Source organism: Myxocyprinus asiaticus, chromosome 29 (assembly GCF_019703515.2).
Source record: "Myxocyprinus asiaticus isolate MX2 ecotype Aquarium Trade chromosome 29, UBuf_Myxa_2, whole genome shotgun sequence".
Classification (NCBI taxonomy): Eukaryota; Metazoa; Chordata; class Actinopteri; order Cypriniformes; family Catostomidae; genus Myxocyprinus; species Myxocyprinus asiaticus.
Genome location: NC_059372.1, coordinates 18,525,414 through 18,551,116, shown reverse-complemented (window position 1 = coordinate 18,551,116; position 25,703 = coordinate 18,525,414). Strand labels below are relative to the sequence as shown.

The window sequence follows — 25,703 nt, the reverse complement described above, 5'->3', positions numbered from 1 at the left end:
CGAGTGCTCTGGAACATAACCACTCCCTCTCTCTCCACCTGTCTGAACCCCCCCCAGCTATTGCCCATCTATCCTTTCTCAATCCATCCATAACCTCCCCTCTCTCCTCCACCCCCCATTAAATACTTAAGGTCTGGGGTGTACACCCAGGAACAACAAAGGCCATTCTGTCTTTCTTGCCCGCTTTCTCAAAGCCTCCTGCCCTCAGGTATGAAATCCTATCACTCAGCACAAATGGCTGGATTAGCCCAAATTCATCTGCGGAGGGAGAGAAAGAAGGCCATGAGATTCCCGCACAGATAGCAGAGAGGAACAAGAGTAAGATGATCTGCCTCTGCCTGTTTTATTACCAGTTCCTGGAGGCCTCCATTTGAACAACTATAAAAGAAAAAACTGCAAAACAAGTACACCAAGTCTCAGTAAGTCATAACGCAGGACGTAAATAATAGAGGAGGGTTTGTTCAGGACAGGCAAGAAGGTTCATATCTGGAAAGGTTGAGTGTTTTTTATGAAGTGGCATGATAAAAAAAAAGTGCATCTTCCATGCAAGAGACTGGTCTATCCATGTGCCATTAGTAGATTCTGTCCAATCTCTTTAAGTGCTCTGGGCTCTTTAAACGTCACTCATCATTGGTCTATGTCCATGGAAATCTGATTGTCCTTAATGCAAGGAGACTTTTGTGCTTACTATAAAGACAAACAACAAGTTAAATGCTATGCACAACTGGAATTTTACATTTTCCTGTGCAAAGCTCACTATCTTAATTTATGAAGTTGGCCTGAAAAACTTTCCCAATATTTGCTAATCCATTACTAATCCATGTTACAGAGTGGTTACCAGGTTCTCACTTTTCTCTTATGTTTTTTTAAAGGTTTTTTTTTTTCATTTGGGGCCAACCAAATCAACCCTTCCTCAATAAGCCACTCAATGTCCATAGCAAATTCCCAACCTTTAAGGTCAAAGTATACTTTGATTTTTCATGTGCTAGTACATCTCACTCAGAATACTGTACATGTGACACAAATTTTGTCTTCAGTACAGTACATGAACAGCCTAGTACAGCCTAGTTTTCCGAGACACGCTGACAGTTTGAGTGTCGTCGGCGCTTGCATCTGCCATTGATTGTGCTAAAAGTGTATCACAAAGCAGTTGTAGTGTGCATGTGAAATACATGTCTGTATGGCCTTATAGTAAAAATAAACTACTTTAAAAAGGCTGAGCACACCATCGTGGGAGAGATGGAACAGCACATGAAGTATACCCTAGCCTAAAGTATGAGCAATAGTAAAAGTACAATTTATTGTTAAAGGAATAACTCCCTGCTCAGTAAATCTCAACTTTAACTTTCACTTTTACATTCTTTTTCTTTTGTTTTTACTCCCCTTAGTCACATCCCTACTATGCAGGGAGCAGGGGCACCTTAACGCACAGGCTGAAGCCCAGCGGCCTTCAACTCCCATGGGGCCCAGCTCGTGGCCATGGGGCCCATTTTCCCCTATCCATGTTTGCGGGTGGAGCATGTTTAAACTTTTTCAGGGGGAATCGCGGTTGTTGACATGGTGACATTGCGCAACAGTTAAAGCGTTGTCGTGTAGTGCTTGTTCAATGGACAGCAGTCATGTATGGACCTAAAGAGCTGAAATATTCTTCTAAAAATCTTAATTTGTGTTCTGCAGAATAAAGAAAGTCATAAAAATCTGGGATGGCATGAGGGTGAGTAAATGATGAGAGAATTTTCGTTTTTAGATGAACTATCCCTTTAAATACCATAGTAACAACAGAAGGCCACATGATGACTTAGAGTAGACCTTCCAGGAGCAATGACCAATACATATGTTGAGACCTCCCCCACACATAAAAACACCATCAGGGTAACACATGGGACACTAAAATAATGTAATAAACATTTACTAAACAACATACAAGATATTATAGAACACCCCAATGTTTTATTTTCATAAAATACAATGAAATGTAATGGATCACAAAAGGACTTCTGGGAATGGCCAATTATTGCTTTTTATTGTGATTTTAAATGTAGTTTCTTGTTCAACTTAATATATATTTAAACCATAAATTTATGGTATAATCATACTTTTTTACATTTTTTTTTTATTTGTATTTTTTTACGATATTTTAACTTAAAATTACATGTATTGTCTTGTTAAATATGTTATACTTTTTATCACTAAAACCAATTTTTTTTTTTTTTTACTGTAGCATTTTTTTAATTCTTTTGTCATTACTATTTCTGTTAAAATTACACCCCGTTTTAGTAATGCCAGCAAAAAAGATTTATGTTGTCTCAATACAAATGGATTAAGTAAACTTACATTTAAAAACTTTTAATGTATTTGTTGTTGTTGTTGCTTTATTTTTAAGTAAACAGAAAAAGCAGAAAAATAAGTTATGTTGGATTTCCTAAACTCCAGCTTAATGTTGACTTCACTCCAAATTATTTGTTGAGTTTCTTCATTATTATGAGTACAGCATAAAATCAATATATAACATATATTGTGCAAATATTGTGTCAAATAAAGAAAAAAATATATTCAAAACATAACTTTATAAGTCAAATTTGTTGAAAATGTATTTATAAGGGAATTTAATTTTATAGACATCTCAGTTTAAAATAAAATTTTAAATGTGAAAATCTTGACATTTACCTTAATTTAAAGGAGAATGGCTGTTTTGTTTTTTGTTTTTTTGTTTTAGCAACACATGCAATAAGTTAACAGGGAGCATGTAAATTTGGTGTGAATACATTTATTTTTAGGGAAATAAAAAAACAAATTGAAAAATGTGGTATGAATGGTAAATTATACTGTATTTTCTCTGAAAAAATATGTTTGTTTTTTTACACTGTGATACAATTATTACACTTATTTACAAATAACTCTACTCACCAAAACTGAACAAGCAGAAATTTGATCTCTCAGACGTACCTAAATGACAGCAAGCACAAGGCAGATAAGCATTATTCAATGGCAACATGTTGAAACATGTTTTAATGTCCATCATAGATGCAGCAAGAATGCATGTTACTGTTATTTTATCATTAGAACTGAGAGAAGCAGACAGCAAGAAAGACAGAGCATGAGTTAAAGAGAAAAAGCAGGGAAGTGGGTTAGTCTGAAAACATATTCTCTTTGAAAATAAAGGTCCCAAAGGCAGCGTGTGAATAAAACAGCAGAGGAAGACAGAGAGAGAGAGGGGGGAATCCTGACCTGCTTCTATGAATCTTCCACTTCCAAAAAGCTCTCCCTGCAAACTGTCAACTAATCAACATGATAACACGGGAAAGTTTCAGTAATCTTGGATAAGCCACATTATGCCCACTCATTGACAAGCACCATGTCACATCAGACATTTTTGCATCGGCCCAAGCATATATACCTTCCCTTGTGGCACGACCAGAAGTGTATTGTGTCAGCAGCATGGGAGACCCAGGTCCACATGCCGCATTGAAACCAGGAAGTAATTGCGTTTTGGATAATCAGTGATGAGCATGAGCATGATTTCGGGGTTGTATTTTTCACCCAGACATTACATTTTCACTCCACTGATGGTTAGGTTTGGGTTGGTGGGGTACAGTTTATAAAATATGCATTCTACTTCACTGTATTACATCCTGTAAAGCTGAAAACAATTTGCTTTACAACTCACTTTTGGCGCCCCTCTGTGGACATTACACCCGGAAAATGCAAGTAGGTATATCTGCAGGCTGGAGACCTCCAAATGGGGGTAGAATCTCCAAAAGAGGGCGGGGTTACTCCAGAATGGGGCATGGTTACTCCAAAATGAGGTTGCAGTAACTCCAAAAGGGGGCGTCACTTCCAGTCATGGTTTATGATAGAGAAAGGGTCAATAATGAGCTCTCTATATCTTTAATGGTTTGGAGCTCCCAACTTTTTTTGGAGCAATGCCTGCAGCTACTGTATATCCTTCTTGGAAAATGAATCTCACACATGCACAGCAAGATATACCGATTTGGCCAGTGGGGCAGTGTTTCGCACAGATCGATTTTAGACCAAAAAAAGTCAACCTATTGTTTCCGATTTCACTGTGAGATCAATCTGTGAAGGAAGAATATTCATTTAACATTCATGTGACGTTGATTTAAGCACACACTGAACAGTGGGTAAAGGACCAGCTATTAATAAGTCTTCCTAAGGCTACTTTTCAACCTCCAAAAAATACATCCACAGCCCCAGGAGGATCTAATCCCCATTTAACCTTGAGTCTGTACTGCATGTATTGTTTCTCTTTCACACTCATAAAATGACTGCAGTAACACATGTTTATATTTGGCAAATGTGTACTGGCAGGGACGATCTTGCAGTCCAGCTGAAAGTGAGTCTCCTCTATTGAGATAATGAGATATTTTGGTACTGGTAATGTAGAACAATAAAGTAATTGTTAAACCTCTACACTGCAAGATATTTAGACTTGTTTTCAGAGAACATAAATTCAAGAAATTATACTTCAAACAATTATACCAGTGCAGAAAGACAAATACATGTATATTCAAGGTATATTCATAGAAAACAAATCTGAATATCTTATGCAGTGTAGCTTCTACAGTCAGTGTATCTTGCCTTTAGGATTATTAGATATTTTACTTGGAAAAAAAGTCAAAAACAGGCTAGATGAAAACTCATTAAGAACTAAATGTTTGCAATAGTTATCTAGCACTAGTACCAGTCCAGAGTGCTGCAGATAGAGACTGAAAACAGAAAGGAGAGGAAAGGTGAGTGTGAAGGAAGAGCTCCACTGCTGTGTAAAACGGGAGGTTTGCTGATGCAGATTTCTTCATTGTTATTGTGATGTATTTTTTAATGAGTGAACTGCCCCCTCTCTGCCATACAAAGGACTGATTAAATGTGGCATCCCATTATCATGTAAAAGAGCCGGGCTTCATCAGTGAGCTGCTGACTGACAGTTGATATCATCTGAGTGATTGCACTGGAGACACACACTCACTCACAGTTTGGAGAAGCTCACAGAGGGAGCAGGGGATCAGAGATTTGGAATTTTCTGGAGCAGGTGTGTGTTTTTGTGTATGGAGGAAGTGAATTTATCTTCAATCATCTCTACTTGGAAGAGTCTGTTGAGATAAGAGCAGTGTTTTGTGTACTGTAAGTGTGTGTCTTGGACTATTATACACAGTGCAGAAGAAATCTCTGTGCACACACATACATTCATATACACTCAGGTGGGCAGTAGAGAAACAGAAAGTCTAAGCATACAGCAGAAAGGTTATTGTGCAAATGCTGTCAGTGCATTAATATTGTACACTAGCCTTTTCTCTAAATATTAAAATTCTCTTTTCTCTGTAATTGTTTTTTATTACTATTCTATGGCCATGATTTACTAAGATTCCAAATAACGGGTACTAATTTGCTTGTGCAATCAATGAAATTGCGTGTGTGCATCATGGGCTATAGCAGTCATTTTAAAAGTGTGTGTGTGGGGGGAACATCAGTAGGTCCCTACAGTTTATGAGCTGCTGAGCATGACTTTTATCAAAAGACAACAATAATAGTCTTATAATAATTATAATGAGTTTCAATAACGTCCGTACGTTTTCATGTATAAAAAAAGCGTCTCTACATGTCTATTCACTTCAGTAAAATGCTGTAAAATGTGTTCTAAGAACACAGCAGATCTATCTTTTTTCCAACAGTTTGTCGACTGCACACAACATAGAGGTAAAAAACAGGAGCTGATATTAAAAATATCTTTACTTATTTAACACAGATCTAGTAATCTGCTTAAATTGGCAAAAACAACCGATCAAACTATTACCTCATAAACATAATGGCTGCATCCGAAACCAAAGGTAGCATTCTTGTTGCCTCGCTGCCCTATCAGTCAATGACTCAACAGACAGCATTTGCATATGAAGGTACCTCCAGGAACTGGTTTTGGACAGGCTACTGAGGCAGCATAAGGTCACATCGTTGCTAGGATACCAGCAACTGTCCACTAAAGGTAACGTGTCTGCTTCAATCATCCAACCGAACTGCAATGCTATAATAATTTAAAACAAAATCAAGAGAGTTTTGGCGATAACCAAGTGTATATTTAATAACTACAATACTACTTTCTTGCTAGAATTTTTTTTTTTTTTTTTTTTTAAGTACATTTAAACACAAATTGGCTATCAACTGCCTCTTCGGCCACCATTTTTTTTCTTCAGCTCAACCACCATGGATTCGGGAGCACAGGATTGTGGGATTTCATAGGTAGCGAAGGATAAATCTATGCTGCCTTCAAAAATCGATCAGATGAAGGTACCTCAGTAGACAAGATGTGTTGCAAACATTGGATTTGGACATGCCTTGATCCTTTCCTAACTCCGTATACAGCCTCCAGAGGCAGCATTTTCCTTGTTTCGGACGCAGTCAGTGTAAAAAGTATAACAATGTTAAAAGTATAACTTAATGAAGACTCATGCGCTGATATAAACTCCACTTACAATGTGTGCTTAAAAGATTGTCATTTGTTTTTGTTTTTTTCTGCAGTGTATTTCACGTAATGCTGCCAATCAAGAACGATATGCCAATAAATAACTCTTATTTGTGTGTTCCTCATCTCTAGATCATTAATATAGAAAACACCAGTGCAAATAAAAAACATGAATAAATGAGCATTGTTTAAAGCAACTTTGTAGAAATGAACGGAGCCACGTTGATTAGACTGTCTGACTGATGGCCTATTACATAAGGGTTATTTCGGCTCATGAAACTCACCTGTGATTGGCTGGATGGTAGCTCAATCAGCCCAAAGTAACAAAATGCAAAGAATACTTTATACAAATCCACCATATGGACTCAGTATGGGTTTAGCTTGGAAAAATGCAGGGGACAAAAATAATCTTTTTAAAGAGTGCGGGGGATGTGTCCCCCACGTCCCCCGTGGCTCTACACCTTTGTCATGGGCTTATTGTGGGTGACTTAAGCCCAAAGTACACTTCGGTCAGATGTGAATGCTAGGCGTCTGCGTACAGGACGCGTGATGCAAATTTCATCATCAGCAGAGTGCTCAAGCACTGAACGTGTGCGGCCCGATTTTTCTAACTGCACGCAGGGTTGGGAGGGTTACTTTTAAAATGTATTCCACTACAGATTACAAAATACATGCTGTAAAATGTCATTTGTAACATATTCCGTTAGATTACTCAAGGCCACTAACATATTCTAAATACTTTGGATTACTTCTTCAGCACTGGAAGAATTTTGTACTTGTTTTGACTATAAAGAAGTTAATAACAAGTGAAAAAAAAAACATCTGCCAGTACAGTAAGATAAAATACACCCTAAAAATAGGGCTGTCAATCAATTAAAAATTGTAATCAAATTAATTACATGGTGTGCTGATTAATTAATCGAATTGATCGCATATATAAATCTTTGCTGAGAAAGCCCCTAAAATAACAATAATTCAGTATATAATGATGAAATAATGATAACAGTTACATTTAAATAATTTCAAATTATATATACAGTATATATCGTTATTATTACAAAAATATTCAGATGACTAAAATGCATTACATTACTGTGGCAGAGGAGTTAAGCATTGATAAGAAAACACAAAAAGTGGTTTTAGAGTACCAATATATTTTTTAGTTGCATATTATTAAATATAAGCCAATCATTGGCCTACAGTTCACAGCAATCCATTTTGCAACTGAATTTGTCAATCAGTCTGATATTTATTATGAAAGCTTGTCTTCATTGTACACCTGCGTCAGACGGATGCTTTTGGGGCATCTTACTTTGGTTGCGCCGTGTCATAAACATACCATTTTTAGGTCACTGTGTCAAGTTAAACATAGTATAAATACTTAGAAAAACTCGTCTTGAGATCCCTAAGTTCAGATCTGCGCTCCATCAAGCTGTGTTTTGAATGCAAGAACGCGTCCTAGTGTTGTGCTGTCTGCTGATGGTTTGTTTGTTCTCTGTAAAATAAGCTGTACGTTGCCTATACAGCTGATGTTTTGCTTACTGCCCCCTGGAGAAAACGGGTGGTACTTTAAGCTTGAATTGCTCAGGAAACTTCCTTATTACGGTCCAAAGACATGATTAATTGCGTACATTTTTTTTAACGTGTTATTTATATAATTAATCACACTGAATTAACAGGTTAAATCAATGGCCTTATTTAAAATAAATTCTCTGAAAAAACCTTAACATCTTATGCAGTTTTGCTTATAAAACAAGGTAAAGTAAATGTATCTTCTTTTAAGGATTTTTAGATCATTTTACAGGAAAACAATACAAAAAAGATTTTTGCAGTAAATCTTTGCCCTAATTTTAAAGATCTTACTAGAAAAATGTATCATCTAATGTGGATTTTCTTGATTGAAAAATATAATCCCACCTTATAACAGGTGCATGTACAAGGGCTAGAAATATAATTTTATCTTAGCATAAAGCCAAGTGTTCACATGTCAGTTTACACAAGGTTAACTGTTTCTGCTGCTCCAAACTTATTTCAGAACCTCACAGGGTATACACAACGACATCATCTTCCTATCGTTTAACATCATATCCACCTTTTCTCTCATAACAGTCTGAAAGTGCTCTCTGTCAGCTTGTTTAAATGTAACACATCATAAGAAAGTGTTTCACGGCTGTTCAAACACTCCTCAGATTGCATCATTAATTTGGATGTTTTCCAACATAGCAGACTAAAAATGTTATGAAACAAATGACAATAAAATGCAAAGTAATCTCTTCTGTTATCAAAATACTTTTTGAATGTAACTGTATTCTGATTAACAACTATTTAATTTGTAACTGTAGTGGAATACAGTTACTAATATTTTGTATTGTAAATACGTAATCCCTTACATGTATTCCGTTACTCCCCAAACCTGATCGCACATACTCTGAATGCGCATGTGCCTGGAATTATAAATAATAATTAGTGGGTCCACAAGGTAGCAACACTCACATTTGAGCTGTTGCTTTCATGAAGAAGCGCTAGAAGATGATGTAATGCCACTAAACATCAGGAGACAAAGGTGGAAACAACAAAAACAGTGGATGTGTACGTCAAGAGCGCATGTGAGGAGGTCTGGAGATGTGTGTGTGTGTGTAACTCGAGTCTGAAGGAATATAAAGACATCTTTATGGGTCTAAACTCCTGAGGAGAGATAGTCCAGTGACTCATAGCAGTCGTAGCATGCATGCACCAACCGCCTGTGAATGCAAGTATACTTTGAAAAACTGCGTTTGACTGTACACAGATGCTAAGCATACACAAGAAGATGGGTTTCCTGATTAATAGCACCCTAGCTTCCACCTTCATGAGCCTCACACACAGCACACACACACACACACACATATGGGTCGGTGCATAATTTCTGCAGCACCGTCCACTGCTTGCCTTTGCATCTAGAGTGATTCACCCCTCTTTTCTTCAAACTCCTTTACTTCCTCCTTCCTGCATCACTAAGCACCCCTCCACTCTTCCTCTCCTTTTGTCTCTCTGCAGTAAATGATGATTGAGCAAACAGCACGCTGGAGGAGGGCTGCAGAGAAGATGGTTATCCAGCCTCTACGTGCCACGTATCCCCAATCAGCCACCTCTCTCTTCTTTTCTATTTTTTCTTCTCTCTTTATTCACCTCTTTCTCCCTCAATTAAAACACCCCTCTGCCTTATTTCTTGATTTTCCATGGCTTTGGATATAAAGTGATACCTTGGCAGTGTGCAGCATGTGACAAAGTGTATACATTAACCCCGGTATCCAGCTTACCCAGGAGAGAAGGAAAAGAGAGCAAGAAAGAGGCAAAGAGAGAAAAAACAGGAAAGAGAGATGGAGAGAGAGAATATAGCTGAGAGATACACAGAGAGAGAGAATTAAATGTTCAGTGATATGCTGTCCCTATGGGTCCTGTGCACCTGTAGGTACATCTACAACACTTCTATGGCTTTGATATTTCTCAGGAGTGGCATGGAGTAGTGGGAGAAAATCATCCTCAATTGGGTGGCTTTTTCTTCTTTTTCTTCTTCTTCTTTTTTGAGACATTTGTACACATAAAAGTATGGTTGTGTTGGTACCTGATTGGTACCTGAGATACAAACTAACAGCCACCTCTGCAAACTCTTTAAAAAAATAAAATTAAACTATTCTGTAATCACATTCAACTGTGACTGGTCCATTAATTTAATCGCTGAAAATGCTAAGAAAATGTACATGCACTACGTGTCTGCGCTGCTCGAACATGAACATTGTCACGCCTATTACACTGCTTCCTACCAAATAAATTACTGAATAGACATGAAATCTTGATTTGGGTTGAAATTATGTTAATTTCTGAGAAGAAAGAGACAGTGAAGTCTCCAAAGAAATTGTTTAATTCACCTGAATTGACCAACTCAATTGCAAAATGGACTGCTATGGGCTGTAGGCTTGTTATATGATATGGGAATAGTATATTGACTTCTAAAAACACTTTTTGTATTGTCTAATTAAAGATTTACTCGTCTGCTACAATGCCATATATTTCAATCTGAATTATAATATTATTTATTTTATATTTGTATTTATTTGAATTATTATCAATTACTTATACTGATTTATCTTTATTTGGGGGCGTTTCTCAGCAAATATTGGTATATACAATTAATGTGTGATTAGTTTTATTAATTAATTGGCATGTCATGTATTTCATTGTAAAAAATTTAATTGATTGAAAGCCCTAAATATAATATAATATAATATATTATATTTTCTTTCCTATTTCTTTGTCTCATACTCATGACTATTTTTGGAGCCACTTTAATGTAAAAACATGTTACATTACTTTAAATCTGTTGATATCAGAAAAGTAAGCATCAACATCCAGACCACTGTATGAGACCCCCTGTTTCATACTAACTGCCAATCTACCAATTCTTCCCATTTGTGTTGAAAACACTGAATGACAGAAGGACTGCAGTATGATCCCATTCCACCATGAAAGACACCTGATCTTTCATATCGCTACAGCTGTAAGCATCTTCAATGGACCTCTGAAAGGAAATCTAAACCTCTACTGAGAGTCACCTAAAGTTCCAAATGTCATCTGTTGTTATTGCTTTAAGAGTTAGTCTATTTGCTTGGAGGAAAAAAACAGTTTACAGATAAAAGGTTTTGCATAGCTCATCGTGCATTAAGAGGATGCATTTGGATAACCCGGTAACTCCGAGAGGCATACGGAGGCTCCCACTTTCTGTTCACTGCCTTGGATGCATAATTCATGTCGCTGAGGCTACAGCTGCACTAACCTCTTACGTTTGCTGGTATTTCTCCACTCCCTCTCTTTTATTTGTTGATCCCTTTTCCTTAATGTGAGATTAATAGAACTGTGTCATATGTACTCAGCAAAGAGGAACTTAGTTACTCTTTCTTTCTCACTTCTGCTCACACTCAGATACCAATGAAATCAATGACTCTGTAGAACTCATGTGGATTAAAAGCAGGCTGCTGCATGTTTTTAATAGCAAACAGAATATTAGCCAGCACTCCAGCATCACTGTAAGAAGATTGTGGTACTTCATAATCTTATCATGTACATTAACTCAAGGAGGAATCTTAAATAGAAATCAAAACTATAATAATCAAAAATTGTGCGGCTTTGGTCCATTTGTGTTTGCTCTGCACTCAAAAAAATATATATTTTTGCTGCTTGTTCCATTTACTTAATTAAATTGAACTAAAGCAACACAATTCTAGAAATTTAAGTCACATTTTGATTTCATTGCATTCTATCCATTTTTTTCTAAATTAAGTGTTATTTTATATGTTTCTGTGCAAGATGAATATAAAGGAGAATACTTGTTAGTGCTTTTTGTTTTGCTATGTTGAGATTTAGAAGAGTTTCTGTCATGTTGGAGTTTTGGGGTTACAAATGAAGAGTGGCGCTTAAGCTAACGATGAAGACAGGTAGATGGCACACATGCAATTGATTGCTCGCTTCGTTGAGTAATTGCTGTGCTACCCATAGCATAGTTACCAAACTACACTGTAGTTCTTCAAACCAGCATGTATTTAGCATGCTAGCATTCACTTTCACTAGGCAGTACATAAACAAATAAAATATATTTATTTGAGTTATATTGACATGTCTAATTTTATTGGGTTTACCCAATTCAATTAGGTTCTTTCTACACAAAGTTTTTGTGTTGAGATTATATAGTAATTTAAGTTAAGAAAATTTATTTCAAACACATGGAACCACTGTCCACGATTGAATCAAGTTCAGGCAAAGAGCTATTTTTATGTGTGTGAGGTAATCTACTGTATATGCTGGTGTACTCTTAAATTTTGGCCAAATTTAGAGTCTTTTTCTTTGGGAAAACGGACCAAAAGTATTGCATTTGTCCAATCAAATGCTCTCTAGAATGACAGTGTCTCTCCCTCTGAAACCGACCAATAGGTAGCAAATCATGGTTTATTTGACTCAAGTGACAATGAAACTCATGTCAGCAGCCATATCACCCTATAGCTCAAGACCGGTTACCCACTGAAGCTAAGCAGGGTTGAACCTGGATGGGAGACCTCCTGAGGAAAACTAAGGTTGCTGCTGGAAGAGGTGTTAGTGAGGCCAGCAGGGGGTGCTCACCCTGTGGTTTGTGTGAGTCTTAGTGCCCCAGAATAGTGACAGGGACACTATACTGTAAAAAGGCATAGTAATTCGGATGAGATGTTAAACTGAGGTCCTGACTCTTTGTGGTCATTAAAAATCCCTGGACACTTCCTGAAAAGAGTAGGGGTGTAACCCTGGTGTCCTGGCCAAATTTCCCCTGTTGGCCCTCATCAGTCATGGTTTCCTAATAATCCCCATCCATTAATTGGCTCTTAACTCTGCTCTCTTCTCTCCACCAATAGCTGGTTTGTAGTGAGTGTACTGGTGCATTATGGCTGCTGTTGCATCATCCAGTTGGATGCTGCACACTGGTGGTGGTTGAGGAGAGTCCCCTGTTCACTGTGTTAAGTGCTTTGAGTGTAGTGTCAGAAAAGCACTATATAAAAGTAACATTCATTCAACTAAAGCCTGTTGGCTATTTCATTTTTTTTTTTTAATGGACGAGCCTATCGATATGTCATGTCCAAACCTGTTTCAACAGGAAATACGTCAACACAGAACTGAAATCTGTAATTGCCAAGCCATTTCATTGACTCTTTAACGCTGGACTTGATCTCTTATTTATACACTCCACCTGCACCATGAAGGACATTGAGGGCAAAATCATTCTGGCATCATTCTGTGAAATCTACCACTCTTGTGCTAAGGCCTGCCGTGCAACACTTCCAATTTGGTCACGCGGGCCATTAAAGTGATCTGTTTGTGTGATCGGTCTTGTGTGGGGCAGACACAACTGGCAGTCCATCACGTCCTCAGTAATTCTCACCATAATGGCTTCCCAACACAAATAAAAAGATTTAGATCTTAATTTTAAATGCCCACGTGTTTGTCTTAAGCATTTAGATCTATCACTGTTACAGTCGCTTAGAGACCGTTTCCATTCAAATCAATTGGCCTATCTGAATGGCCGGTTTATCTGCTACCATTATCCTTTGAGTAATTTCCTTCTCAACATGGGTGGAACAAATCTGAGAAGTCAGAGTATCTAATTCAATGAATATTGATGTTCACCTCTGGCCACTGCTGGCATATGTGGGTAGCATGACTGTTGATCCAGAATAATGCCAGGCTTCATCCTTGTAGCGAAAAACCAGTAACAGAAGCAGAAAGAAAGGCATGCTCTCTCTCTCTCTCTCTCTCTCTCTCTCTGTTTATTTTGGTTTCTCTCTCACTTAGTGTCTCTCTCTCTGATTTATCCCAGTTTCTCTCACTCAGTATGCATAAATATTTCTCTTTTCCATTCTCTTTCTCAGTTTTCCCTATTTATCTCTGTTAAGTTCTCTGTTGATTTTGGTTTCTCTCTGTCTCTCTGCTAAAAAGACCAGCTTAGACCAGCATTAATTTCCATGGTGGTCCAAGGTGATTTATGATAATTAGTGGTGGTATTGTGCTGGTTAAGGTGATGGATCAGCACACTGTTGCTTACCAGCAAAAAAAAAAATGCACAGGGAGGCTTACTTTCAGGGTCTGAAATTAACACCCGGCAAGTGCTAAAAACATATACATTTTCAATTTGGCCAATGAATTTAGCAGATTTTCATGATGTTCGGCTGCGTTAACAGAACTCAAATGTGCATTCTTCCAGCAATGCGGAGAGAAAAGCATACTAAAATACTCACAGACAGTGTTTCCTGCAGTACTATTCAGTGGCATGAAATTATTCTATTAAATTATACTATTCTGCTACTGAATCTACAGCACGAAACCTAAAAAGTGACTAGTGTATTCGCTAGTTTCTATTACAGGAAACTCTTTTTATCCAGTTCTTTTTAGTAAATCAACAACATTAAAGGGATAGTTCACCCAAAAATGAAAATTCTCTCATTATTTACTTGCCCTAATGCCATCCCAGATGTGTATGACTTTGATTCTTCCGTTGAACACAAACAAAGATTTGTAGAAGAATATCTCAGCTCTGTGGGTCCATCCAGTGCAAGTGAATGGGTACCAAAATGTTGAAGCTCCAAAATGCACATAAAGGCAACATAAAAGTAATCCATATGACTCCAGTGGTTAAATCCATATCTTCAAAAGTGATATGATACTGTAGGTGTAGGTAAAAAACAGATCAATATTTAAGTCCTTTTTTACTATCAGTCTACACATTAATTTTCACATTCTTCTTCTTTGTTTTTGCCAATTTGCCTTCTTCATGCATATTGCCACCTACTGGGCAGGAAGGAGAATTTATGGTAAAAACAGACTTAAATATTGATCTGTTTATCTCCCATGCCTATCATGTTGCTTTAGAAGACATTGATTAAACCACTGGAGTCATATGGATTACTTTTATGCTACCTTTATATGCTTTTTAAACCTTCAAAAGTTCTGATCAGCATTCACTTGCATTGTATGGACCTACAGAACTGAGATATTCTTCTAAAAATCTTTGTTTGTGTTCAGCAGAAGAAAGAAAGTCATACACATCTGGGATGGCATGAGGGTGAGTAAATCATGACATAATTCTAATTTTTGGGTGAACTATCCCTTTAGGAAGCCTGGTGGGGATACCAGCATCCAAAACACAGCAATGCTAGTCTTTTAAACAGTGCTGTCTTCTTCTCGTCTCTCTCTGCTGCTATTTTAAGAGTATGTCCTGTCTATCTGTAGCAAAGGACATGCACATTTAATTTAATGCACCTTGGAGGTCTCCCCAGCTTGCCGGCTGTACTGCGGTGCATGGTTTCAGAATGTGAGATGCACATGTTCCTCCAGAGTGAGAGTGAAGAGTCGGGTGAGGAGGATAGAAATAGTGGCAGAGCTCAGAGCAGCTTTGTGAGCTTGCTGGGAAAGGGGGGAGAGAGAGATACTTGTGAATGACTGCATGTGTATTGGAATGCAGCTCTGCAGTGCTGTCACCTCACTGTTGGCCACCTGGAAGAACAGATTTGATGTTTCTTCAAAAAGGATTCCAAAACATAACAGCCCTCTACTTTCCTTTTTGTCCCTGTTTCTTGTGTATGTTGTCACCCTCTGTCCTTCTTTATCTGTTTTCACCCCCTCCCTTCATACTTCCCTCCATGTCTGTGACTGCGGCAATGCGAGGCAGTCAGCTTGAAAATCCACTGATTGTTTCTGACAAAAATAGAGGGGGTGACAGAGAGAAGAGAGATGGAAAAAGAAATTAAAAAGAGAGAGAAATGGGATGGAGAGGAAGAGAATAGATGGCACATCAAACAGTAAGCGAGAGAGAAGAGAGGCATTTTTAGAGGTCACTGGCTTTGTGAGCTGAAGGTGGTGGCGTAGGGAGGGCGGCACCTGTGCATGCTGGTGTGTTTGATGAGATTTGATGAAACCATATCAAGAGTTCACTGCCGAACGCTGAATCAGCATTACACAAGTCACTTCCTTTTCTGCTTCTCTTATCTCATCCATCAAAGATCAAGTAATATTTGATAAGCCCGTCCTCTCTTGACCAAGATCAAACTGGTCAAAACTCCCACTACTGGTAGTTAAATATATACAACATCTTCAACTTCAGTTGTTCGACACTTGTAACATGAAGGTCATGGGTGCATTTCCCACTGAATGCACATAATGATAAAACATACTAATTAACTATAGGTCTGTGATGAGGAGGAGGATGTGGCCGGGCCGTGATGGAGCACAAATCAGCTGATCAGTGGGAGAGCGAGATAAAGGGCAGCCGGAGACACCGGTTCGAGAGAGAGAGAGACGCACGCGGCCACGTTTCATATGTGTTTATTTAAGTTTGTTTTAAGTTGAGTTTCTCATTAAAACTTTGTTTATTGTTCAGCCGGTTCCCACCTCCTCCTTGCCCGTCCTTTAACTGTTACAAGGTCGTTTTGTACAAAAACATCTGCCAAATGTATATAGGTGCCTACACACTAGAGTTTACACTGTCTCAGAGCTTACCATGAATGTCACATCCAATAAGGATGGTCCGTCGCAAGGACGTAGAGGAAAAATGCAAGGCTTTTCAACAGTGACCAAAATGTGAGAATATGTCATTCTTTGCTGCAACGCTTTCAGATGTTGGCATCCGTTGACCAATGAGAATGTCAGAGAGGAATACATGTAACGGGATTACGTATTTAAAATACAAAATATAAGTAACTGTATTCCACTACATTTACAATTTAAATCATTGGTAATTAGAATACAGTTAAAAAAGTATTTTGATTACTGAAGAGATTACTTTGCATTTTATTGTCATTTGTTTCATTTAATATTTAGTCCTTTCAGATGGAAAACATTTATACATATAAATGATGCGATCCAAACTGCATTTGAACAGCGGTGAAACACTTTCTTATGATGTATTACATTCATACGAGCAGACAGAGAAGTAAGTTTGAAGTAAGTTTGGAGCACAATAAATAGAAATAAACCTTGTGTAAATTGTCAGCTTTATGCTAAGCTAAAATGCTATTTCTAGCCATTTTACATGCACATGTTAGCAGACATGATCATATTTTTTTATCAAGAAAATTCATGTTGGATCATAATTTCTTTTTTTTTTCTAGTAAGACCTTTGATATAAGGGCAAAAATCATATTCTTGATAATAATGTTTGTATTGTTTTCCTGTAAAAATATCTAAATATCCTTAAAACAATTTGATTTATCTTGTTTCAGAAACAACACTGCATAAGATATTTAGGTTTTTCAGAGAATGTATTTTTAACATGTGTATTTTGTCTTACTGTACTGGCAGAGTTTTTATAGTCAAAACAAGTGAAAAAATCTACCAGTGCTGAAGAAGTAATCCAAAGTATGTAAAATGTAATTTGTAACGTATTCCGTTAGATTACTCAAGGTCAGTAACGTATTCTAAATACTTTGGAATACATTTAACCCTCCCAACCCTGGATATACTATAACTGGAAGAATCTTCAGAGAAATTAATAGAATGCATGAAGAAGATCTTTGACTGAAACGCTGTAAGATAGTACAGATTTGCAATCTATACGACAGTGTGCAGGACTTTTTCTATTTTTCCCCATTGTATTGTTTACGCACCTGCCCGCGATGTGTTTATTTATGGGTTTAACAGCATTAGCGCTGACCATACGTTATCAACTGAACATGATTTACTGATGCCTATCCTAAATTATGAAACTAGAATTATAGCTCATATCAAATAAAAACATCTGTCCGACCAGTCATGTTAGAGGGCATTAATTGTTTTGAGAAAATCAAACACACTCTGCATATTTCCATGAAATTTTCACCCCATGTCAAGCACTTCTGTTGGAAAAAAACGATAAGCAGTTTAATAAGCAGAGTTGGGAATAAAACTATACTTAAAAAAAAAAATAATAATTATATATATATATATATAAGCAGCAAAGAAACGTTTCTAAATAAGTATAGGCTATGGTTTAAAAAGAAAACAAAGCTTTTTTATTTTTACTCATTTGTTATTTTTTAAGGTTAATTTCATTCATTTAATTATTAGTTAATTTTTTCATTAATTATCTAATTTCACTTCTATCAAAATGTAGTCATGGCAGTTTGCCTGAAAGAACACAACACTATTGGATGTCAAACGCACAATTTACATGTGGTCGGGCACAGGTGTAAATTTTGTTCGTACAAACTAACGTTTTGAAAATACGAAAATGTTAATGAATCCCAGAATTTGCGTCAGAATTACTTTATGAACGATTAACAAAAAGATTAGTTCTGCTTGTGTTTCACGAATGAGGCCCAATCAAAGTAAATGGTGACTGTGGCTAACATTCTGCCTAACATCTCATTTTGCGTTCAACAGAAGAAAGACAGTCATATGCAGAGCTGCACAATTATTTGAAAAAGTAATAGAGATTACAATTACGGATGCCTCGAATAATTAATTGTGAAAACCGGTGATTACAGCTTTCCAATTAAGTCTACTCCTTTTGCGTCAAAGGTTTCTATTTACATGTTTTTGCAGCAGTTGAACATACTAACCAATCTCAGACATGTCCGTTGAGCAATGAAACAGCAATTGCGAATCAGAGATGCTTAAAGTAGTCTATAATCCTTTCAGTATTGACAACCAATTCTAATGTGCAAGTTTTAAACAGTCTGATGCCCAGATGCTTGCTTTATGTTTCGCCTCTGTTCGTGGTGGTGCACGCCACAGTCAGTAATTTGGAAGTGTTTTCAATCCGTTACTTGTCATGCTCCTCACTTGTAAATACACAGCAAACAAAGAAGGCAACGAAAATAGAATGTTCCCATTTGATGAACTGACATCAATAATTGTGATTATAATATCAAGGAAAATAATAGGAAATTGTGATTTTTGTCATAATCGTGCAGCCCTAGTCATACGGTTTTAGAACAGAATGAGTGTGAATAAATGATATTGTCAATGATGAATTTGTATCTTTTAGTGATATATCCCTTTAGGAATTGAGCGATCAGCAAGGCGAATGGCTAAATATGTCATTTCATACCCTGCTTTCCTTCTCCTTCCTTCGTCTCTCACTGTCACATTAGCCTTTGAGGCTCCATGCTGTGAAGGTCATCCTCCCAGCAGCTATGGATTACACAGGCGCGCACACACAGGCAGAATTGGATACCGTCCTTGAGGGGAGATCTGCCCAAAGCCGTCCACCTCCACCAAGGTGTTAATGATAGCCGATCCATTGGGATTCACCCAAGAACGAGTATATATGCTGCACACAGCACATCCTAAAACAATGTTTATCATTTTGGGAGTTGAACGGAAAGTTTTCGGGAGACGTAAATAAATTGTTTTTATTTTGTTCCGTTTTTCAAGCATGGAGGCCTTATGTAAGTGTTCCCTAAGTACATAGACAGTGATAGAAATGTAAGCCCGAAATAGATGCATTGTGGGAGAACTTCAACATTAAGCACCAGTGAGCAGTATGACTCATGCCAACCCCATTCAGAAGTAATACACTCTCTCAATTCTGGTCAATATCAAAAAACACCCCCAGAGCTGCAGTAACATATCTCATTGGGCTTCACATCACCTTTTTCTTTTCCTACTCAAGTTCAAAGACACTCAGCACCTTTCATCATTTCTCTATTCAAACAAAAGGTGATTTGGGCCTCTGGGGAGAGCAGGAGGATAGGGGGCACAAAGGGTCTAGATTAAATGATTATGACTCCCTAGAGTAAGATAGTGTCAGGCCTCAACTGCACTGGCCTTGTTGAAAATACCAGCATTGCTAGTCATGTAGTTAAAAAAAAAAGAAAAAGAAAAAATAATCTGTCATCACTTACTCACCTATGGTGTTCCAAATCTATATGACTTCATTTCTTCCATAAAACATAAATAGTGATGTTTGGCCAAATGTTAAGGACCAACAGACTGTCAATATTTATTTTCACTGCATGGAAAAAAATATGCAATGGAGGTGAATGGCGACTGAGGCTAACTTTCTGCCTAATGTCTCCTTTTGTGTTTCATGGAAGAAGGAAAAAAATTCATACAGGTTTGGAACAACATGAGGGTGAGTAAATGATGACAGAATTTTCAGTATTAGGTGAACTATCCATTTAATTATCTTAACCAGCAAGACTTTCTTGGTCCAGTCTTTGCATTTTTGCTAGTAAACATCATGGCAATGCTGGTCCACCAGTTAGATCAGGGAAAGTTGGTCTAGCACAGGTTCTCTGTGCTGTCCACTGCCTGCTGTGACCTTAATTTGTTATGTCTCGAGTCAGTACACCCGCTGAGCTACTGATGCACCTTCAGGGAAGAAAAGAAGAGCTTAACAGAAGCTAGCATCCTAGTGAGCTGACGTTGTGTGTGTGTGCAAGGGAAAAGCCTAAGTGGAAATGACAGAAGATGAAAAAACAGGCAATGAGACTGGGGTGGAGAAGGAACCGAGCAGGATTAATTTCCCACAGCTAATCTGTTAATGAAGATATGTAGCAGTGTCTGCACTGTGATCCCATCACCCAAGACAGAACACTGAAATATGTAGAAATAGACAACAAAACCACACAGGAATGCGGCGACTGAGTTGAAGCCTTAATTAACTCTGCTTTATGAATTTTGTGCTGTGTAATGTCCTCTTTATTGCAATTCCGGTCCCACTGTAAGGATATTTTTGCCTAATTCCATGGAAGGCCACTTATTCAAGATGAACAGATGCCGTATTGCAGAGTGAAGATTGTCAATTCTTCAGCAGCTCTCTGTGTTGTCTCTGCTCGGCAGGGGATGCTGCTTCATTCCATTTGCTAGGCTAATTTTATGGAAATGGCCCACATCTTTTTCCAGAAGCCGCTTTGCTGTTTTTCATCACAGATTTCTCAAAACATGCTTAAGCAACTGGCAGTCTCAATAAGCTTGCAGGGGAGCACAGTGCTACTGGAGAGCTGTAATAGGACTATTTCCTGCTGAAAAGACCAGCTTAGACCAGCATTAATTTCCATGTTGGTCCACACTGGTTAGTGTTGATTTGGTGCTGGTCTAGCAGGTGGACCAGCATAGCCATGCTGTTCACCAGCAAAAAAAAATGCTGCTCAACCAGCATGGACTTTCTTGTGAAGCTGACTGACAAAGGAAGTCTTGCTGGTTGAGCTAATTAAGATGCCTGGTGGGATCAGCATCCAGAATACAAAATATGTGACCACCAAGACTTTTCAGCAGGGTAGGGCCCATGATTTCGTGGTGCAGAAAACACAGAAAGAATCTCGGAATTGGGACATAAAAATGAAATTAAGAGTAAAACTTCACACACCGATAATCGGAAGATTTTCCCAATGAAATTGGGAAAATATATTTAAATAAATATATTCGATAAATAATTTCGATATTTATCAAAACTGTTTCAGCTATAAATAGGGCTGATCGTTGCACAATAGTCTTTAGCTGTATCCCAAACAACACATTATACACTATGCACTTACAAAATATACTATGCACTCAGCCATGTAGTGTATTATTGTTTCAAATGGAATACTTAACAGTTTTTTCTACACAGATGCAATTGCCATTTAACAGCTAACGGAAGCGACATTTCAAGCGCACGTGATGTGTTGCCGCTAGCTTTAGCGTGTAAGCCAACCTCAGTTCAACACTTGTATCTTAAACAATGTACATATTCACACAGATTGGGGCGATGGTAAAGCATTCAAATCACATTTGTAAGGTGCTGTATCCACTGAAGTTTCGCTAGCTGCTACATTCTTCATAATTTACAACTGTTTTGTCAGACCAGCAGCACAGCCAGGTAACTCCGCCCCTTCCGTGATGCACGGCAAGTCACGTGCATTGAGTGCATCATCTGAGTACTTAAAGTACACTTCTTTTTGCTGCATTTTCAGTGTAAACATACTACTCGCACCACTTATACTACAAAATTGCGTAGAATAGTGCAGAAGTGTGCAGATTGGGATGCACCTTTTGTATTTTCTAACATATTTCAAAACACAACCTTGGTAAAGTGTGAGCGGCAGGGTAAATTAAAAGGGGTCGCACACCAGAAATGTCTGATGGACAACATGGCACATTCTAAAATTCGAAACAATTATTTTCTATGAAGGCATGCATACACCACCAGCGCTCAGCGTCAAAATTCTGCAGTGCCACAGAGTGCAATTCGCATAGTTTTTCATTAAATTTGACCCAAATCATTAACAAAGGACAAAGATTATTTACTCTAGCCATCACTGGATGATATATTGTGTATATGTATCTTTTATATAGCCAACACAATGTATTTTCAGTTATGTCTTTTTTTGGTTTGACATAAGAGAAATTTCATAATAAACGTTACCATATGGAGAAAGAATTGTTGCATATTAACATACTAATGTAAGGAGTTTCACAAAAATTAAATGAGTTCACAAATAAAAATAATGAGATTTACAAATATATGTTAGGAGTTTCACAAAAATAAAGTGAATTCACAAATAAATAAAATGAGATTTGCAAATAATCACAAATATATTTTTTAACTCACAAACACAACTCTGTACGGCATTCATTTGTGAATTGTGCACATTTATTTGTGGATCGCTTCCTGTGCATTCGTGGATTGCTACACACATTTGTCGATTTTGAAACAAAACTAGCATCAAGATGTGCACACAAATCTACAAATAGGTTGACTCCACCCATCGTCTACTCAAGCCCAGTTAGATAACAGCCACATTATTTGCACCAATTGTAGCACGTTCTATCTTCAACCAATGACGCTTCGTTTTACTATCAGGGCGGGACCAGAGTTACAGAGCTCTCATGAGCATGGAATCAAGCACATACAGATAAGTTCCAAGGCCGCAAACTATTAAGTAACTGACATCATCAGAGGAATACTGTGACTTAAGGTTTGTATAATTTCCTCTCAGTTATAAACATGTGTAGTGTCTTCTTAAATGTCGACAGCTGAAAACTGCCCATTTGTAGAGTGTCCTGATCATTAGTTTTATAGCTAACCTGGCTGACTGTATGAGTCTGCTATTTTAATTTTAACCAAGTTTCTTGACTGAAATGTGTCATCAAAACCTTTGTTCTTAATGTTACATGGTAGATCCAAACAGACACACTACTAGACACTACAAAAGATCAGTACTACAGATAGTGCCTTTATAAAACATTAATCATATTAGATGATCTTAGCACAAACCATAAATGAATGCCCTATATTACACAGTGTACAAGATCTGCTATGCCAATACTTTGGTTTCACATTATGTTAATGTATTTAATAAAAGCAGTTGTAAGGTAATATTTATTAGACTTTTAGCACTTTGGTGTGAACGTTTTAGGAGATACTATTACGGGGTCCCTTTGTAAAATACAGCATCATGTTCTGACAGTGATAATTGACTCATAGGTTATTGCCATGTTTTTCAGATGTTTCCCCTGTGTACTGCCCATCAACTTTGAGCACTTGACTCACCTGCTCCAAAACTCAGTGGTTCCAGCTCCAATACAGGACACCTTTTAAAATGTGTTATATGATATTCTTTATTTTCTGTTATGTCAGATTTATTTTAAGTTACATTGTCATGTCTTGAAATGAAAGTGCAATACAAAATTTAAATAAACCGTAACATTGTCTTTGGGTTGACTTACTTAAAAATTTAAATTCTGTCATTTACTCACCCATTTACTCACCTTCATGTTTTTTTTTTTTTTTTTTAAACCTGTACTATTTAGTTTCTTCTGTGGAATATAAAAATACATTGTAAAATGCAGATGCTGCTAATGAGGCTGAAATAAAAGCGAGGCTGTCAGTCCCCTTCATTATTCTATCTCCTTTTGAGTTCTTCCCACAGAAGAAAGTCTGTCGTTTGGGTTTAGAACAACATGAATATGAGTATAAATGATTATTTATCATTATAAATAAATCTCATTTGACAAAATATTTTTTGTCATTTAGTTGACATATCTTTTATTGAGTTCTATCAAGTTATTTTGAGGTAAATAGGTTTTAAAGAGTATCTGTTTTTTTAACACTTTAAAGCAAGCCTGTTGTATGATTTGTTTAGTTACAAATGACAGGTTGTCATGCATGTAACTATAAAAGACAATAAATTTGCGTACATTTTACACACACAAACACTGGAATTGAACATTACAACTGGAGTGCTTGCATTTTGCTTGAGTTTGTTGTACATGAACATCCTCATTGCCATGTCATGGTGTTGTATCAGTTGTCTGGGACAGTTACTCCTAGTCAAGGTAAGGGCATTCTGCAAACATTACTGGAAAAAATAACAATTACATGTTAAAAACAAGTCCATTACTGTATAGAAAAAACATGTTACACAAACAAGATTGGGCCATGGAGCTTTGTGATGTCTTACCACCAGTAGCACAAAAGTCCAACAACTGTTTCCATCTTTTTGTGAAGTGGAGCAGAGAGCACCAGTTCTCTAGTATCCTTGCAACTCTTTTATTATTATTATTATTATTATTATTATTATTATTATTATAGTCCTCCTGTATCTCACAGCCCATATACTTCCTGAGTAAATAAGTGAAACACATTGTTTTACAGGGTTAATAATTATTTCTTGTGAGTAACATTGGACTGGTCTGCCATAACACTAAGCGCTAAAAATATAAATCCTTTGAAATATTACATCAATTTTTTTTTTTTTTCATTGACATAATGTGAAACCAAATGAATGCCCTAGCAGATCTTGTACACTGTGTAATATAGGGTTTTAATTTATAGTTTGTGCACCTAAGATCATCTAATATGATTCATGTTTTATAAAGGCACTATCTGTAGTACTGATCTTATGTAGTGTCTCCAAACAGACACTAAACAGTGTCACTGATATGTAACATTAAGAGCAAAGGTTTTGATGACACATTTCAGTCAAGAAACTTGGTTAAAATTAAAATAGCAGACTCATACAATCAGTCAGGTTAGCTATAAAGCTAATGATCAGGACACTCAACAAATGGGCAATTTTCAGCTGTCGACATTTAAGAAGACACTACACATGTTTATAACTGAGAGGAAATGATACGAACCTTAAGTCACAGTATTCCTCTGATGATGTCTGTTACTTTAATAGTTTGTGGCGTTGGAGCTTATCTGTATGTGCTTGATTCCATGCTCATGAGAGCTCTGTGACTCTGGTCCCGCCTGATAGTAAAATGAAGCATCATTGGTTGAAGATAGAACGTGCTACAATTGGTGCAAATAATGTGGCTGTTATCTAACTGGGCTTGAGTAGACGATGGGTGGAGTCCACCTATTTGTAGATTTGTGTGCGCATCTTGATGCTAGATTTATTTCAAAATCGCCAAATGTGTGTACTGATCCGCAAATGCACAGGAAGCGATTCACAAATGGATGCTGGACAGAGTTGTTTTTGTGAGTTGTAAATATTTTTTTTATTTGCAAATCTCATTTTATTTATTTGTGAATTCACTTTATTTTGTGAAACTCCTTACATTTATTTGTGGATCTGTTCTAATTTGTATGTTAATATGCAACAATTCTATCTCCATATTACCATTCCTAATCATTCAGGTACACCAGTTTCATACACTAAACTGCAAACTCATCAACATCACTTTGTTTGTAACTTTGGACTGACATCTGCTGTGCCACATCAGCTCTTGTTGTGATACTTGTGCCTTGCAATCTGCTTCAGTAAAT

General features: G+C 37.2%; 1 protein-coding gene across 4 annotated transcripts in view; it reads right to left on the bottom strand.

The window, feature by feature from the left end:
- The window catches only part of LOC127420136 (zinc finger protein 385A-like), a 161,718-nt gene that overhangs the window by 95,729 nt on the left and 40,286 nt on the right, over positions 1–25,703 (bottom strand). Inside the window, exon 1 of one of the 4 annotated variants that reach the window (XM_051662174.1) lies at positions 2,908–2,924. The exons of the other annotated variants lie outside the window; for them this stretch is intronic. The gene's annotated coding sequence lies outside the window, so the exon portion shown is untranslated. Of the gene's footprint in view, positions 1–2,907; positions 2,925–25,703 lie in introns of those variants that run through there. 4 annotated transcript variants of the gene reach the window in all.